General features: G+C 43.2%; 1 protein-coding gene and 1 long non-coding RNA gene across 2 annotated transcripts in view; one reads left to right on the top strand and one right to left on the bottom strand.

The window, feature by feature from the left end:
• The window catches only part of LOC140694037 (uncharacterized), a 333,619-nt gene that overhangs the window by 213,037 nt on the left and 103,927 nt on the right, over positions 1 to 16,655 (bottom strand). The gene's annotated exons all lie outside the window — the stretch shown is intronic.
• LOC140694017 (trafficking protein particle complex subunit 9-like) overlaps positions 15,527 to 16,655 on the top strand; it is a 59,812-nt gene continuing 58,683 nt past the window's right edge. Inside the window, exon 1 of the mRNA XM_072957506.1 lies at positions 15,527 to 15,647. The gene's annotated coding sequence lies outside the window, so the exon portion shown is untranslated. The remainder of the gene's footprint in view (positions 15,648 to 16,655) is intronic.

Here is a 16,655-nt window from a genome sequence, read left to right as displayed (position 1 = left end):
CAACTCTGTGGCATGATGTCTTTGCCTCTACCACACCTTCAAGTTTCTTTCTCACCCAAGAAAGCTGTTATCAGCTAGGAAGAGGGTCCCATTTTTGGAATTGAAAGGTTCTTCATAAGACTTTTACTTTTATACTGAAAAATTCAATGCAGGTAACCAAATTGAAGAAAGCATTAGACCAGCCTCTTACCTAAACACCCAGTCCTGACCCCAGTGTCTTTCAGCTTGGACCCACTCAGGACATCTCCACTGGGTGAGTATTTTCCATGTATATTTCCACCAGCTCCACATCGGGCGTCTCTTCAAGGTGGGTATTTCCTGTTACCTTTCAACAAGGCCCCACCCAGCATGTCTCCACTGGGTGGGTAATTCCCCCCACTCTTTCAACTGGGGGGCCAGGTACCTGGATACACTGCCAAATAAAACTCAGGACCATCAATCAATATGGGAGATCCGAGAACCAGGACAGACTCACACAAATTCATCTGGACTCCCCGAGGAGGCGGATGGGCACAAAGGGCCACTGCTGGTACCAAGGCTCCGGTTACTCGGAGAGTCCAGGTGGAGAGAAGTCTGCTCTGGGTCCCTTCATGGTGGTCAAAACTGTTGACTGAAATACATGTTCAGCCTAAAAGTTTAGAGTTATGTTTTATTGGGCGGGAGGACTCTAGCCGGGATGACAGCCACTCAGATCACTCTGACGGACTGCTCAGAAGAGGTTGAGAAGAGCTAGGATATATAGGAGCTTTACAACAGAGACCAGGTAATTGGAACAATAAAACATTGCTTGTTATCTAAAGAAAGCCAGGTATCTCAAGTTCAAGAATTTAGTGCTTTTCAATATATGGGAGGAAGCAAACATTTGGGCTCACTGAATATATTCTTTAGACAAGCACCTAGATATCTAAGGCCAGTAATCTGTCTTTTCTTATTCTGAGTCTGCTCAGAGGGCACCGTTGTGAGTGGCTGCAGGCCTGTCTTCACTGGGGGGTGGCGGCAGCGCTGATGACTTGGTTTCAGCATTCTTTGTTTAGTGACATGGTTGCAGTATTTTCATTCACATTGTAGTATTTTTTTCACAGGAAATTATGATATTACACTGATTATGGATAATCTGGAAACTTGGAAAGGAACCAAGATGGAATTACTACAGGTACCTTTTACTTTAATAAGACGTGTGCAAACGTAAACACGGAGGAGGCATACAAAAGGATTCAGTGGTGAATGGGAAGGGTTTCTGCACGTTACAGGAGAAGGCAAGGCAGAGTTCCTCTTCTTTGTGGGCAGGGACGTGAGTCCAACTTTTCTTTCTGAAGTGCTTTCTGAGAAGTGTTTATGGTTATTAACCAACACTGACAAACGGTGGCACACATTGCATTTAAGAGCTGGCCGGCTGCAAACTTCGGTATTGGACAGGTGGAATTCATAGGAAAGTGGTCAGGTGGATGGGATAGAGATGGAGCGAAGGCCTGGGCCCAGATTCTGGTTTAAATCGCCATTTCCTCACCATTGGGCCTTGGACTAGAATGTAAACTCTCTTAACCTGTTGGAGAATCTGTGAAATGGGCATGATAATATCCGTTTCTTCCTGGGAATTTTGTATGTTCTAAAGAGTATTATAGCACTCATGAAGCACTTAAAACACTGGAACTTAGCAGTGTACAATTTGTGCTGCCACGACGCTTGGCTTGTGTCAGAGCCGTAAAGGCTGTATTTGTCTGATGAGGATGCACTGGTAGCCCCTTGGCTAGGTTGTGAATTCGGTGATTTACTTTAATCCTTGTAAATCTGTGTGCCATGGACAGTTATTTTCATGGACAGATGAGGAATCTCAGGGTAAAGAAGACTGTGTAATGTGCCCAAAGTCAGACCATAATATTGGGTTCAGGGGCCTCGGTTCAGCATGGTCCCCTGGGCCTTCTGCCCTCTCCGTTCAGCACCAAAGCCAGATGTGGGATCGGCTGTTTCTTAGCCCAGAATATCCGGCAGGCAGCAAGACACACCTGGCCCTGTGCTGCTTGAGGAAAAACTCTGGAGGAAAGGCAGTTACAAAAGGGATAAACATAAAAAGAGACGACTGCAAACTGTGATCAGCTCTGAGAAAGGAAGGAACAGGCCTCGCCGTGTAGAGCTGGGAACTTTCCCTTCGGGGCTACTCTGGGGGCGTTCATCTCAGCTAAACAAGCTCTGCTGCTGCACCAAAGCAGGAAGGCAGGGCGCGTGTGGCCAGGTAGACAGGGCCTCAATGTTCGTACTCATTCCTCATTAAGCGGCAGCTGTCTCGGGCAATTACCTAGTAAAAAGATGTCGGCCATAATCACCACGCACTTTGCTTGGTAGTTTTATTGGCCCCACCTTTGAGATGAGGTCATTGAAGCTGCGGAGTTTGCTGCATGCCCTTTTATACCATGGAAATACCCCCACTGGTCTTTCAACCTAGACTGGTGTGGCTGTCATACCCAGCCTTGTGAATGGCATCGTGTAGCTTCTCCCAAGTGGCCCAAATGACTGACATTGATATGCTTAATTCGTAGGAAATAGTATGTGACAATAGGAGAAATAGGTAGTAAGAAATTGTTTGGAAAACTAGAAAAAAACCTATTCTTCCCCAGCTGGGGGAGTGTGCCCTGTATCACTCACCCCACTCAATGCCTGTCACCTCCTCCCTGCCGATTCCGTGTCCAGGAGCCACTCTGAGCCTTTGAGGAACATTTTGCCTCATGACACTTTTGACTAGGACCTGCGAATTCTCTGTCCCTGGTTAACTCTCTCTTCAAAGCCATTTAATTTTTTGCAGGCTCCTCCGCTCAGATGTATGAATAACCTCTTTAAACTTCTTGATGCAGCTCCTTAATGAAGATCTTGCGTAGGAAACCTAGTCAAAACCTGGGAGGTATGCACACAGTGACTGCAAACTCAGCACTTTGTGAAGTTCAGAATCAGAGGGGTGGGTGACTCAGGAAAGGCTTTTTTAAGGTAACAAGGGGAAAGTGAAAGGACGCAGGCTGTGTGAGAAAGAAACATCCCGGTCCCAACCAGCAAGGCACCTTCGTTCAGGATGGAGTTTGGCGAGTGCAGATTTCTCACAAAGAAAGAAGTGGTGAGATGGGAGGGAGGACAGTTGGATACTTTATTGGGGAGGAAAAAAATGGGCTGAACATTTACTGGTTGAACAAGAGGATTCTGACATGATGTGCTTGTATTTTGGAGAGAAGGGTTTTGTGGGGACAGGCCTAGGAGTACGCTGTCAGGCTGGGGAGTCAGCACAACAGAGAAACACAGAGAACCGGGCAGGCGCCAAGGCCCATGTTGGGGGAGAGGCTGGCCGCCAGTTGGAGCTCTGGAGGCTGCTTCTGTCCCTTAGCTGGGGCTTCAGACTTCCCTTCACAGCCCAGTCCTGTTGATACAAGAATAAAAAAAGTGGGGCATGAGAAGGGCTGTGTCCCATGCTTTGGTTGAGCCCCTGAGATGTGCCCCATCGGATTTTGTTCCTTGGCTTCGTGCAGTAAAAATTTCAAGAGCAAGCCAGTGTTGATTAAAGGTAGATTTATTCAGAGAAATACATTGAAATGCAAGAGAAACTTCACGAGGTGTGGGGGTTTGATGCTCAGTTTAAAAGTAGGTACACACACTCCACAGACAGAGTGTGGGTCTTCTCCGAAGAGGGTTAGAGAGTGGTGACCGCGAGGTGGCGCTGTGTTGCTTGTTTTCTTGGGCTTGGTGGTTTCATATGCTAATAAGTAGAAGGACCAGCCTTAGGGCAAGGGGCTGGGATTCCCAGGGAGTTGGCCTTTTCCCACCCTGTGACATTTTGTGGCTAGCCTTTGGACCGCCATGGTGCCTGGGGCATGTTATTCACCATGTTACTATTACAATGGGTGTTTACTGAATCTCAAGCTCTGCTAGAAGTTAAATCTCTTCATCCTGAGCCTCAAGGCCTATTGGGGGTTGAATCCTTCACCATTTTGGTGTTAATTGCTGTGGCCTTACTTAAATGGCTGTGCTCTGCCCCCTTCCATCCTGTCTCACTGTGTTGACACAGAGACAGCAAAGGCCAGGCCCTGCCTGTGCTCCTGCATTTAACAGCAGGATGGGTGGGGTGGGCTTATGATGACTCTGAGTGGTGAGAATGATGTTTCAGATTTTCCCACGTGAGACATGGGGACCTGCCAGCAGCTACCACAGATTTATCTCACGGGCATTATTGCTTGTGTTGTTATGGAAACAACAGGCCAGCCAAGAAACAGGCACCACTCAGAGGGTGGGAGTAATGAGATTTATTACGCTGGCGGGCTCAGAGGGGCTTCTGTTCTGAAGCTCTGAGCACCTCCAAGACCTGCACATGAAGTTTTATAGGGTTAATTACAAGTATGGTGCTCTTAGCCAATAAGGCTCAAACAACAAAAAGGAAGGAATCAGTACACTGAAGCTTATCAACTTGAAAAAGATCACATTATTGACAATTGTTGACCTTGGATTTACCAGTAAGCTTATTAACCCAGTAAACTGACACTAAACTTCAGGTTTACCAGGTAGCTCAGCAAAACTTAGATCAGTAAACCGACACTTATCACACAGATTTGTGACTTATCTTGTTAGCCCAGCTGGGCTTTTTCTTCACAGTGTCACTTATCTTTTCTATTTTTCTTTTTTACTTTTCTTAAGTATTTAAACCAAATTTAATATCAGGGTTTTTTGGGAAAGAAATTTCTCTTTTTCTTTTCTTTGGGGCTGTTTTGGTGGGGAGTTAATTAGATGTATTTATCTGTTAGTGGAGGCCCTGGGGCTTAAATCCAGCACCACTTGCACGCTAAGCACACGCTCTACCTCCCGCCCCATCATCTTTTTCTTTTTACTTTAGCTGCCAAGAATCTTACAGCTGAATTCCTAGTCGGCCTTTAACATTTGCCCTGACTTCATGGAATCCATTTTTATGAGTTTATCTCCCCAATGTTTCATTTAACTATTGAATCTCAATTTTCTCTTCACTCTCAGTTTTGCCTTTTTGTTGTTTTGGTTGTTAAGCTGTGTTTAAAAAAATTGTTTAAATTCTCTTTAAGCAAGAGTCTGAATGTAAATAAATATGTAAACCAACAGCACAATTAAATGCTTTTATATTTTCTAAGCTGTTTAGTAGTTACTTAAAAACCGAATTGAATATTAAAGTGATAACATTTTAAAATTATTTTTTAATTTTTTATAAAGTTATAGCTGAGTTAAAATATGATAGTAGTTTCAGGTGTGCAATAGATGCTCCATTTATGGTTACTCTAAAACATTGCTGTATTCCCTGTGTTGTATGATACATCCCTCTAGCGTGTTTACATTACATGTTGCAGTTTGTATAAGAAATTTGGGTAACGCAGAGTCTGGGACGTGGCTGTGTCTGACCCAGGTTCACGCAAACCCTGCCTGTCAGAGCTCAAGCCCTCACAACTGTCTGCAGGGGAGCGAGTGGAGGCAGCTCTCATCAGCGCTGGCACCACCCTCTGAGTGGCAGTGACAGCAGTGATTGTGTGTGGACATGCAAAGTGTTGTTCCAAGAGGTTTACGTGCGTTTCTGCATTTAATAATTAAAGCCCTCCTGTGAGGAAGCGTTTTAAGTTTTTAAAGTATAATACATTTTATTTTGATATTGATAGATTTCAAACCTCCGGAAAATTTACAGGAGTAGTACAATAAACGCTTAGATACAGTTCACCTTAAAGGTCATTATTTGCCTTTTTGTGTCTGGCTTATTTTAGCATAACGTTTCGAGGTTCTTCCATATTGTAGCCTGAATCAGTACTTTATTCTTTTTGATTGATAGTATCCTTTTTCTTTGTTTTCGTTTTTGGTCTATTTAAATATATTTTCATTGAAGTCTAGTCAGTTTATAATGTTGTGTCAGTTTCTTGTGTACAGCACAACACTTCAGTTAAATAGGAACATACATGTATTCATTTTCATACTCTTTTTAATCATACGTTACTATAAGAAATTAAATACATTCTCCTGTGCTATACAGTATAAACATGTTGTTTATTCTTTACATACTCAGTATCTGCAAATCTTGAACTCCCAATTTATTCCTTCCCACACCCTCTCACATCTGGTAACCATTGTTTGGTTTCTATGACTCTGTGTTTGTTTCTGTTCTGTAGATAAGTTTATCTTTTTGTTTCTTTCTTTTTTTTTTTTAAGATCCCACATATGAGAGATCTCATATGGTATTTTTCTTTCTCTTTCTGGCTTACTTCACTTAGAATGACATTCTCCATGTCCATTGATGTTGCTACAAATGGCATTATTTTATTATTATTTTATGTCTGAATAGTAGTCTATTGGACAAATATGCTACATCCTCTTTATCCAGTCATCTGTCAGTGGACATTTAGGTTGTTTCCATGTCTTGCTATTGTAAATAGTGCTGCTGTGAATATTGGGGTGTAGGTGTCTTTTTGAATTAGGGTTCCTTCTAGATATATGCCCAGGAGTGGGATTGCTGTTTCATATGGGAGGCCAAGTTTTTGCCTTTAGAGGAACCTCTATACAGTTTTCCACAATGGCTCCACCAAACTGCATTCCCACCACAGTGTAGGAGTGTTCACAATTCTCCGCAGCCTCTCCAGTATTTATTGTCAGTGAACTTCTGAATGATGGCTATTCTGACTGGTTAGAGGTGATACTTGATTTCAGTTTTGATTTGCATTTCTCTGAGAATGATATTGAACATTTTTTCATGTGCCTACTGGCCATTTGTACGTCTTCATTGGAGAAATGTTTCTTTAGGACTTCTGCCCATTTTTGAATTGAATTGTTTGTTTTTCTTTCTTATTAAGTGTAAAAGCTGTTTACATATTCTGGGAATTAAGCCCCTATCAGTTTCATTTATTGCAACTATTTTCTCCCATTCCATAGGTTGGTTGTCTTTTTGTTTTGCTTACTCTTTCCTTAGCTGTGAAAAAGTTTGTAAGTTTAATTAGATCCCACTTGTATATTTTTGCTTGTATTTCTATTGCTTGAGTAGACTGCTCTAGAAAAACATTGCTGAGATATATGTCACATGTTCGCCTATGTTTTCTTCTAAGGGGTTTATAGTCTCTTGTCTACATGTTTAAGTCTTTATCCATTTTGAATTCATATTTGTGTATGCTGTGAGGGAGTAGTCTAACTTCATTGATTTACATGCAGCTGTTCAGTTTTCCCTACACCATTTGCTGAAGAGGCTGCCTTTACTCCATTGTATGTTCTCACCTCCTTTGGCAAAGATTCAATGACCAAAAATTTGTGGGCCTATTCTTGGTAATTTTGTTTATTCGTTCATTGATGGATGGATATTGTTAGTAACTTTTGGCTACTCTGAATGATACTGCTATGAATATTGATGTGAAATTTTTTATGAGAATTTGTTTTCATTCTGTTGGCTGTACATTTGGCCCGCCATACCTGTAGTTTCCACTACATGGATCCAGATGGCTGATTGTAAAGGGACTCGAACATCCTTGGATTATGGTTTCCAGGGTGTGGGGTTCCTGAAACCAACCCCCCGAGGATACTGATGGATGACTCTATATGTAGGAGTGGAATTGCTGAGCCATATAACTCTAAGCTTTTGAGGAAATACCAGACTTCTCCAAAGAAGCTGCACCATTGTCCCTTTCCTCTGGCCGCAAATGAGGTTTCTCTGCCTCCTGAATGACATTTGTTATTGTCCGTGTTTTGGTTATAACCATCCTAGTGGGTGTAAAATGAGATCTCATTTTAATTTTGATTTGGCTAGTGATGCTGAGCATCATTTCATATGCTTTTTGGCCATTTGTATATCTATTTAAATTCGTGGTAAATTTAAAATTTGGGTCTATTTTCTTGTATTGTTCAGTTGTAAGCATTTGTTATATATCCTGGATGCTGCTCTCTTATTAGATACATGCTTTGCAAAGTTTTTCTTCTATTCTGCACATTGTCCTTTCACTATATTTTTTTTAAACTTTAAAACAATTTCTTTACAGGGGTGATAATTAGATGTATTGATTTATTTTATTTTTCTTGCTAAGCACACACTCTATCACTTGAGATACCCTTTCCCCTGTCATTTCACTTTCTTGATGATGTCCTTTGTAAGAAAAGGGTTTTAATTTTGATGAAGTCCAGTTTACCTGCTTTTTTCTTCTATCACTTGTGCTCTTGGTATTGTATCTAGGAAACCAAAGCCTATCCTAGGACCACAAATATTTATGCTGTGTCTTCTTTCAGAAAGTTTATAGGTTTAACTTTTACATTTCTGCCTGTGATCTATTTTGCATTATTTTTTGTTTGTTATATAAAATATGGGTGTTCAGATTCCAGATTGATTCTTTTGCCTGCAGATACCCAGTTGTCCCTGCACCATTTGTTGAATAGACTATTCTTTAATGGAGTGTTGTTGGCCCCCTTGTGGAAAACTCTCTGTAAATGTAAATTTTTTCCCCTTGGGTTTTTATTGTGTCTCATAGATTTATTTATCCAAACTTATGCCAGTACCATACTGACTTAGTACTATAGCATTTTATTACCCTTTAAAGTTAGTCCTCCGACTTACTCTTCATTTTCATGGTTGTTTTGGCTGCCCTTTGCCCCTTGAACGTCCATATGAATTTTGGGATCAGTTTTTCAATTTTTACAAAGAAAGCTGGAATTTTGATAGGAATTCCACTGAATATGTAGATCACTTTGAGGAGTCTTAACATTTTTAATAATATTGTCTATGATTCCATGAAATTGGGATGTCTCCCATATATGTAGATCTTTTAAAATTTATTTTGGTAATACTTCAAATATTTCAATGTACGTATCTTGTAAATTTTTGTTAAATGAATCTCTCATTTTGTTTTTAATGCTGTTGTAAATGGAAAGGCTGAGTTTCTTATGGGTGGGACTATATTATCAATCTTCTTATTTCTAGAATCCCTTTACAGCAAATACCCTAGCTATATACTTGCTACATATATCTATCCACAACTATTCCCCGCACCGTGTTATAAGAAACCAAGACCCAAGTTAAGCTACCTGAACCCCTATGTGGAAGTGAGAAATGAGACCCTTGGGTGGGGCTTTTTGCAGATGATACTGAGAGCTTATTCAGGATGGCTTCTTCTTAATTTCTTTTAAACAACCCTTTCGTTGTATTTAGTCAGATACATTAAGAACATTCCCTTTTGATGTGCAGAGGAGCTAAGACTAAAGTTTTCAAATAATTTCTAGTGAGAATGTTGTACTTGAAACAATTTGCATCAATCTTTGAAGATTTATGTTTCAGGAGCTTTGACTAAAGAACACCTGTCTTTATTCAATAACGACAACTAAATGCTCAAGCAACATGTAAGAGTTTGAGCAAACTGTCCCCGCCCCGTACTGCTGGGTGGCTGCAGCTGTAACTGGATTCCGCGCTTACCTCTCCTAGTACCCTTGTGCTGATCTGCTCAAAGGGGCTCGTCCAACAGTTTATCAGTAGTCGGTTGGACAAAGTCATAAAACATTGATTGAAAGTTGCTAGAATGCAATATATTCTTATTAATATTAAGTAAGCACATATTGAGTGCTTACTGTATGATGGAATTGTCCCTCAGCCTCACATGAATATTATTTCTCTTAAAACCTCACATATTTCCCTGTTATTCTCACTTTACTGATAAGGAGACAGAGAATTAGGTCTTCTCTCTTTTGGTGGGGGCTCATTATCAATGATAGGAAGTTGTAAGGAAAAAGATATTGATTCATCCTAAGAAAACATTTTTCTGAGTGTCAGCAATGAAGAAGATGAACACTGAAGAAGGTGTTCATTGTTCGAGTGAGACAAGTCCTTGGTTGTACGGAGTCAGCATCCCTGTCCTGGACACGGTACGGGTAGAGCTTCGTGGTGGGTGAGGCGGCGCGGCCGCGCAGGGAACGCGGATGCTGAGCCGTTGGGCTGTGCTCAGGCCAGGTGGGGCTTTCTCCTAAGGGCAGTTGACCGTCATTGACAGATTTTAAGTAGGGGAGTGGGGTGCTCTCGTAGTTCACTTTTGTCTCGTAGAATGCTTGGAAACATTTAGAAGGCTCGGCAGGAGATGATGTGATGAGTCATAGTAGAGTGGCTGCGAGGTGTAGCAGTGTTCAATTTTCAAGTGGTTTTCAGGCCCAGGCTTGTGGCTCAGTCGCCGTGTCACTTTGGATGACGCACTCAAGGAAGTGAAACAATTTATCTAATCAATTGAAGCAGTGATGTACCAATTCCCAGGACTGTTGTGGAGATCCAGTGAGATGACGTGTGCACAGTATGCAGCGTGGTCTCCAGCACAGTGTCAGTGCTGAGTGAGTGCCAGTGAGTACCAGGTAGGTCAGGTGAGGTTGGTGGGACTTGGTGACTGAGGATATCTGGGCCCTGAAGGAGGAGTCCATTCACATCTGTGAGTGATGGGACTGAGTTGGGAGAGGCAGGGAGATCTTACCCCCCGACCAGGTGCCCTGGGCGGGACGGCTATGGGAGTAGCACCATGAAGTCAGCTCTTTGCAGGTGGAGTTGGAGGTGACCTTGAGACATCTAAGTGCATTGTCACGAGCTGAAAGAGGAAGTCTGGGCCCAGGCTGTGCATTTTCCTATAATCTCAACACGTGAGGACGCCGAAGTATTGATCACTGAACATGAAATCATACTTTACAGGAGAAATGAATATTAGTATCACCTCTGTCATCAAAGCTCACGTCTATTTATTCATCAATCACGTTGCTAATTGGGTACTTACAGAGCTCACTTCACCGTCCTCCCCGTTGGCTCAGGTTCCACAGAAAAGAGCTGATGAGTCTCCCTCTTTTCCAGAAGAAGACACATTTAGCTTGTAGGCTTCTGTACCTCGCCAGAATTAAGATATTAGTTTGTTGGTTTAATTGTATTTTCTGTTGGCCATGTCCTGACAGGAGAGAAATTTTACCTCATCGTCATGTTTCAATTAGCTGTTACTGAGAATTGTTGTTCTGATACATAGTGTATGTATTTTATTAACTTTGTAGAGTAGTTATCATTTTTCTGTCTTTGCCCTTTAATTTTGTTTGCCCCTTCAATGTTCTATCCTATTTGGGGCCTTATTTTTTTTTAATTAAAAAATGTCTGTTAACAGTTCAGAAAACAAAAGCAAAGAAAAAATGCATATGAGAGCTAAATTTAGAAAATGTCTAGTGTGTTTTCTGTCTCAGCAATGGAGGGTTCTAGAAACTCGTGGAAACCTTCATTACACAAGTTCCTTAAAATGCTGATTAAGAAATAAAACCTTCCTTCCTCATCTTTCAAGCTGCACAACTAATTGTCAAGAAAGTGATTGGAAATTTTCATAAGCCAAGACAAACGAGAAAGCAGGGATTCTCGGAGATACATGAGCCTTAGAAGCCCTGGGGTGCTGGTTGGCTCCTAAACTGATTTTCAGTTGCCTTGACAGGAGGGCAGGGGGTGAGCCCCAGGCCTCTCACACTAGGAGTTGGATGGGTGATCATATTATGGGCCAAGCCCATCCCGAGAATCTTGCTTTACTAAAGGGTGAAATTGGAAAAAAAAATTCCTCAAGGCAAGAAAGTAAGGAAAGTCACTTTTGCTGGAAGAGGGGAAAAATAACAAATCCAAAGTAAGGATATAGGTTAAAGCTGTTCTGGCATGAGAGTGACCACAAACTCCTGGCAGAAAATCACAGCTTCTCCTTGACTGATAAGTTGTGTTTTGAATGAATCAGTGAACAGCCATTCCGAAAAAGGCCTCCAGAGTCTTGTGGATCAAGATACTGGACAGCAAACACCTCTCTTCCAAGGTCTTATTCAAATAACCAGAAAGGTTTTAAAGGAAAGTAGCAATAATGATAGTTCTATTTATTGACATTACTATATGCTAGGAATTCAGAGGTGACTATGCAGTTGTCTCCTCTTTTATGGACCTTACTTTCTCTTTGGGGAGACAAAATGACATAGTTGGTTAGCTTGGTGGAGGGAGGTGTTAGTCTTTTGCAATTAGCCAGGAGAAGAGATTAAGAAAACAGTGAAGGGTGGGTGAACTTTTTAGCTGAGGACAGTCTTGTTCAATTGGCTTTTAATTGCTGGCTCAATGATCTGTCACTGGAGGGAATAGATCTTACGGAGGATGGACTTAGCTCAGGCCTCTTTGGAATGGACAAGTGAACCCGGAGAAAGACAGTCAAATCTGTGCAGACATTAAAGTTCACTTGAACGTGCTCCATCCCTGAGCCAAAGATAGGACAAATATGCAGGACTTCTTGAGGAGAGAGGAGTGGTTTTTAAGGTTCTCCAAGAATGAATCCCAGGGAACAGAGATGGCCAGTTGTCAAACTGAGACTTTGCACTTTGGACGGTGTACTCAGCAAGGGTATTGGCCTTTTATATGTTTCCATTTCTCTTTAATACATGTCTGTTGATGAGGACGTGGGCCCAAGTGTTTGACACATTGTCGAGGCGACTTTGGATACCTGCCTAGAAGTATGGGCACAGTTGCGGCTGCATCATACATCTTGCAGCCCATCCCTTTCCCCGGCTCCGTGATCACGGCAGAGTGATTCCTTGTTGACCTGTCCATCTCCTCTGTGACATCATAACCCATGAAAAGACCAGAGTATATTAACTTGTCTTTGTTAAAATCAAAGGAACAGATCAAATATGGAGACAGATTTGTTCTTTCCTAGTTCAGTAGTGCCATGGAGAAGGCAGTTTGGGCAGCTTTTTGTAGTGTCCTGGAGGCTTTCTCTCTCAGCTTCTGGGCGCCTCTGTTGAAAACCCTTCATAGCTATCTGGCCTGCTGGAAAAGCACTCTGCCTGTTTTGCCCTGAAGATGTGTTCTGTTTATAACACATCTCTACTCCTTGGAAAACAACTCAATAAAAACCCAGTTGGTTTTCCACCAGCCATGGGCAGGGGTGAGGTATACCATGTTATTATTTCATAAAATAAAAGTAATAATAGTAATAGTAATAGTAATAATAATAATAATAAAAGAAGTCTTAAAACAGGAATGAGCACATTGGAGAGAGTCAATAAATGCTTTCTGGCTTAAATCAAAAGGGATGACTCAGTGATTCCATGGCTACTGTATTTGCTAAGCTAGTTACTCCTTTGCTCCATTACACATTTTTTTAACTGAAAAAGAAATACAAGCAAATGGTTAAAAAAAAAACTCAAATAGAGCACAAAAATACACAAGTGAAAGAAGTTTTCCCTCATCCTCTGTTCTTTCAGCCCTTTCTGGAGATGCCACTGTTTACTATCCTTTGGGTGCTTTTCCAGGTATGCTTTGCACATTCCCACCTATGTGTGTAAATTCCTTTAAACTTTTACTTATTTTTAACTTAAAGTGATTTAAATCCTCAAGTGTCTTCTGCCCGGGTAATAAAACAGAACAAATCTGACCCCATATTAGATCTGTTCCTTTGAGTTTAACCCTATGCTCTGTCTCCTAGGCTTCATTTTGCTTCTAAAACAATGTTGCCTAGAGCCTGAAATATACAGGAGAGCCTATTCTGAAGGCTCTGACCCTTAAGGATATTTAACACTTTTTCATTCATTAAAAGATAACAAATTGCAGAAGAGAAAATAAAGTTTGTTTTGTTGGAGGTTGACAGGTATATGACCCAGGCAGATAGCTGCAAGAACAAAGGATTCTAACAAGAAGGGATTCCTACACTAAGAAGTTTGTAACAACCAAGCACGTAGGAAAGGATCCTGAATTGTGACTTGGGGAGATGGTTTTCCAGGACATTAGTTTGCCGTCTAAGTCTACAGAAACTTGCTATTCCATGCCCCAACATCTGGTCTCCCAACTTACTGGCCTGTTCTGCACTGAGGAGAATGAATTTGGACATGGTAACACTCCTATCTACCTTGAAAGCTGGGCACTGGAGCTGAGTGTTATGGAAACAAGCCAGCCAAGAAACAAGCACGAATCGGAGTGTTGGAGTACTCAGAATTATTATGCCGGCGGGCTCAGAGGGGCTTCTGCTCCGAAGTTCTGAGCACCTCCAAGACTTGCACATGAGGTTTTAAAGGCTTAATTACAAGTAAGGGGGTATTAGCCAATAAGGCTCAAACAACAAAAAGCAAGGAATCAGTACACTGGAGCTTATCAATTTGTAATAGATCAAGTTACTGACACTTGTTGAGCTTGGATTTACGAGTTAGGTTGTAAGCCCAATAAACTGACAATAAACTTCAGATTTACGAGTTAACCCAGCAGAATTTAGATCAGTAAACTGACACTTATCACACTTAGATTTGTGACTTAGCTTGTTAGTCCAGCTGGACTTTTCCTTCACATGAGGACAGCTCTCCCACACCCAGGGAACTACTGTGAGCCCTTGATGTTTCCACTAGTGTGGGGTGTGGTTTATCCAGGAGGGATGGGGACTCTGCACCAACACTCAGGCAGTCTGCTCTGTCTGGGGCTCTGATCTTGTACCACCCTGCTCCCCGCCAGCCCAACACCGGGGACAGTGGAGCTAAGGCAGAGATCGTGCCTGCCTGTTTCCCAGCGTGTAAAAGGGGAATATGTACTCTTCCCAAGGTAGTTCTGAGTGACAACACCTGCGGGTGCTTGGTTCCCAGAGCAACAGGAAACCTAGCTCCCCGTGGGAGCAACGGGAGTGATACCCGTAGCTGTTCTGCAGAAGCATCGGATGGAGGGCTGGATCAGGGAGGTAAAACTTCAGCTGCGGGTCTTGAAGGGTTACAGAAGGGTACAGAGGCAGGTTTGCTGCCTCCTTCGGGGTGCCCCAGAGGTAAATCTTTTTCTCTCCATCTCCGCTATGACCCTCCCCTCTCCAGAGTCCTCCCTTCTCTCTGCTCCTCCTGTCCATCTGTCTCCCCCCACTGTTACCCTCCTCTCCACCCGCTCTCATCTTCTCCCTCCCTCGCTGTCCAACCTTCTCTCACAGAACCAAGAGCAGATTGCTGGTCCTCCTGCGCATGCGCAGTCGGTGCTATCTGGTCTGCTGGTTGGAAGCTCCATCTCCAAGCCAGGGATCTGCCCAAAGGCTTCTCAGCTGTGTCGCCCGGAAGGCCTTTGTCTCCTGCCTGGGGCCAGGGACTCTTGCTGTGGAACTGCAAGTTGGGGGGCCCCCGGGAAAGGGGTCAGGAGGCTGCGGGAGGGCGGTCCGCCTGTCACAGCCCCCCAGGGCGCCAGTTAGCCTGTGTTCAGCTGAATTGCTCAGGCCAGACCACTTTGCCGGCGCCACCTGCCCCGGTGCCTCGGTCACACCTGTCCAGGTCCAGGTGTGCGCCTGCCGCCTCTCACCCAGCCGGGCTCCCCTCAGTCCGCGGCTGGCGTCCCCTTCCCCTCTCCCACCCGCGAGTCCTCTCCTCCCGGGCTGCCTCTCCTCTGCCGCCGGCCCGTCCCCGCCCCTGGGCGGGCTGTGTCTGCGGACATGGACTGGGGCGGGCGGCTGGGGCTGGGGCTTGGGCTGGCCTTCGAGCGGGCCTGCAGACAGCGTTTCCACCGCCTCTGCTTTCCCTTTCCCGCTCTCCGAGGACCAGATCAGCGGCGTGGGCGCTGCTCCCTGGGCTGAGAGCCTCAGGCTGTAACGCCCAGCTTCTCCAGTTGGAGTCCGGAAAAGGGAGTGTCAGTGCTGAGCGAGCTTCGGTCTCTTCCCTTAGTGTTTCTGCCCCAGGTAAGTACCTTGAACACTTTCAGGTGTTATGATGGCGGTGCTTGTTGATGTCACGTGTTTTTATATTGCGAGGGTTTACAGTGTTGAAAGCAAGGCTTGGTTCATTTAAAAAATGAGCTGAAGGCATGAGGCTGTGACATCCTCCTTCCTTCCCTCTCCCAGGGTGAAACGTGAGACCGTAGATCTTAAAAAGATAGTTACAGTCTCTAACTAGCCCAGCCCAGCTAGTGTGTTTTAACAGGAACAGCACCACCAGAGGCATTGGAGACCCAGGGACATTGCAGTCCTAAAGACCTCCTGGCACAGTTTGTTTTGTTTTGGTTTTTTGTTTTTCTTAAATTGTGAGGCAGACTAGTGGTATAAACAGAAAAATAATTGTCAGGAAATATTTTTTCATATAACAGCGTTATTGTGATATAGTTCACACACCATGAAGTCCATCCATTTAAATGGTACAATTCAGCAGCTTTTAGCATATTCACAGTTGTGCAACCATTATTATTCCAGAACGTTTTCATCACTTCAGAAAGACCAGTGGACATGAATGACCTATCCACCCCTCCCCAGTGGTGTTTCTAAAGAAGTTTCTTGGCTATTCCTGACCATAAACTAACTTGTTATATTCCATGAAAAATCTGGTAGGAATTCTAATCAGAATTGCAATGAATCTGCCTATGAAAACAGGAAGAATTAATGTCTTTATGGAATAAAATTCTTCTACCCATGAATATATCTGGGACCCTATCTTTTCATTTGTCCAGAGCCTGGCCCATGGGAAGTCCTCGCTAATTGTTGGGCTTGTGAATGATGAGATTCTATACATTGTTAGTTGCAACTGTAGCCTTCACAGAAAAGAAAAGTAACCTCAGTGAAGCCAAGTGTCTCGTTGAGGGTCAGAAAGAGTGACAGCCAGTGCTGGAATGATCCAGCGGAGTTGGTGCTTGCAACCAGAATTCTCCACCACCTACAGCTAAGGGGATTAGAGTGTTCTTTTATTTTTTCTTAATG

This window comes from Vicugna pacos, unplaced genomic scaffold (assembly GCF_048564905.1).
Source record: "Vicugna pacos unplaced genomic scaffold, VicPac4 scaffold_20, whole genome shotgun sequence".
In the NCBI taxonomy this organism is placed as follows: domain Eukaryota; kingdom Metazoa; phylum Chordata; class Mammalia; order Artiodactyla; family Camelidae; genus Vicugna; species Vicugna pacos.
This window is presented reverse-complemented; position numbering and strand designations above follow the sequence as displayed.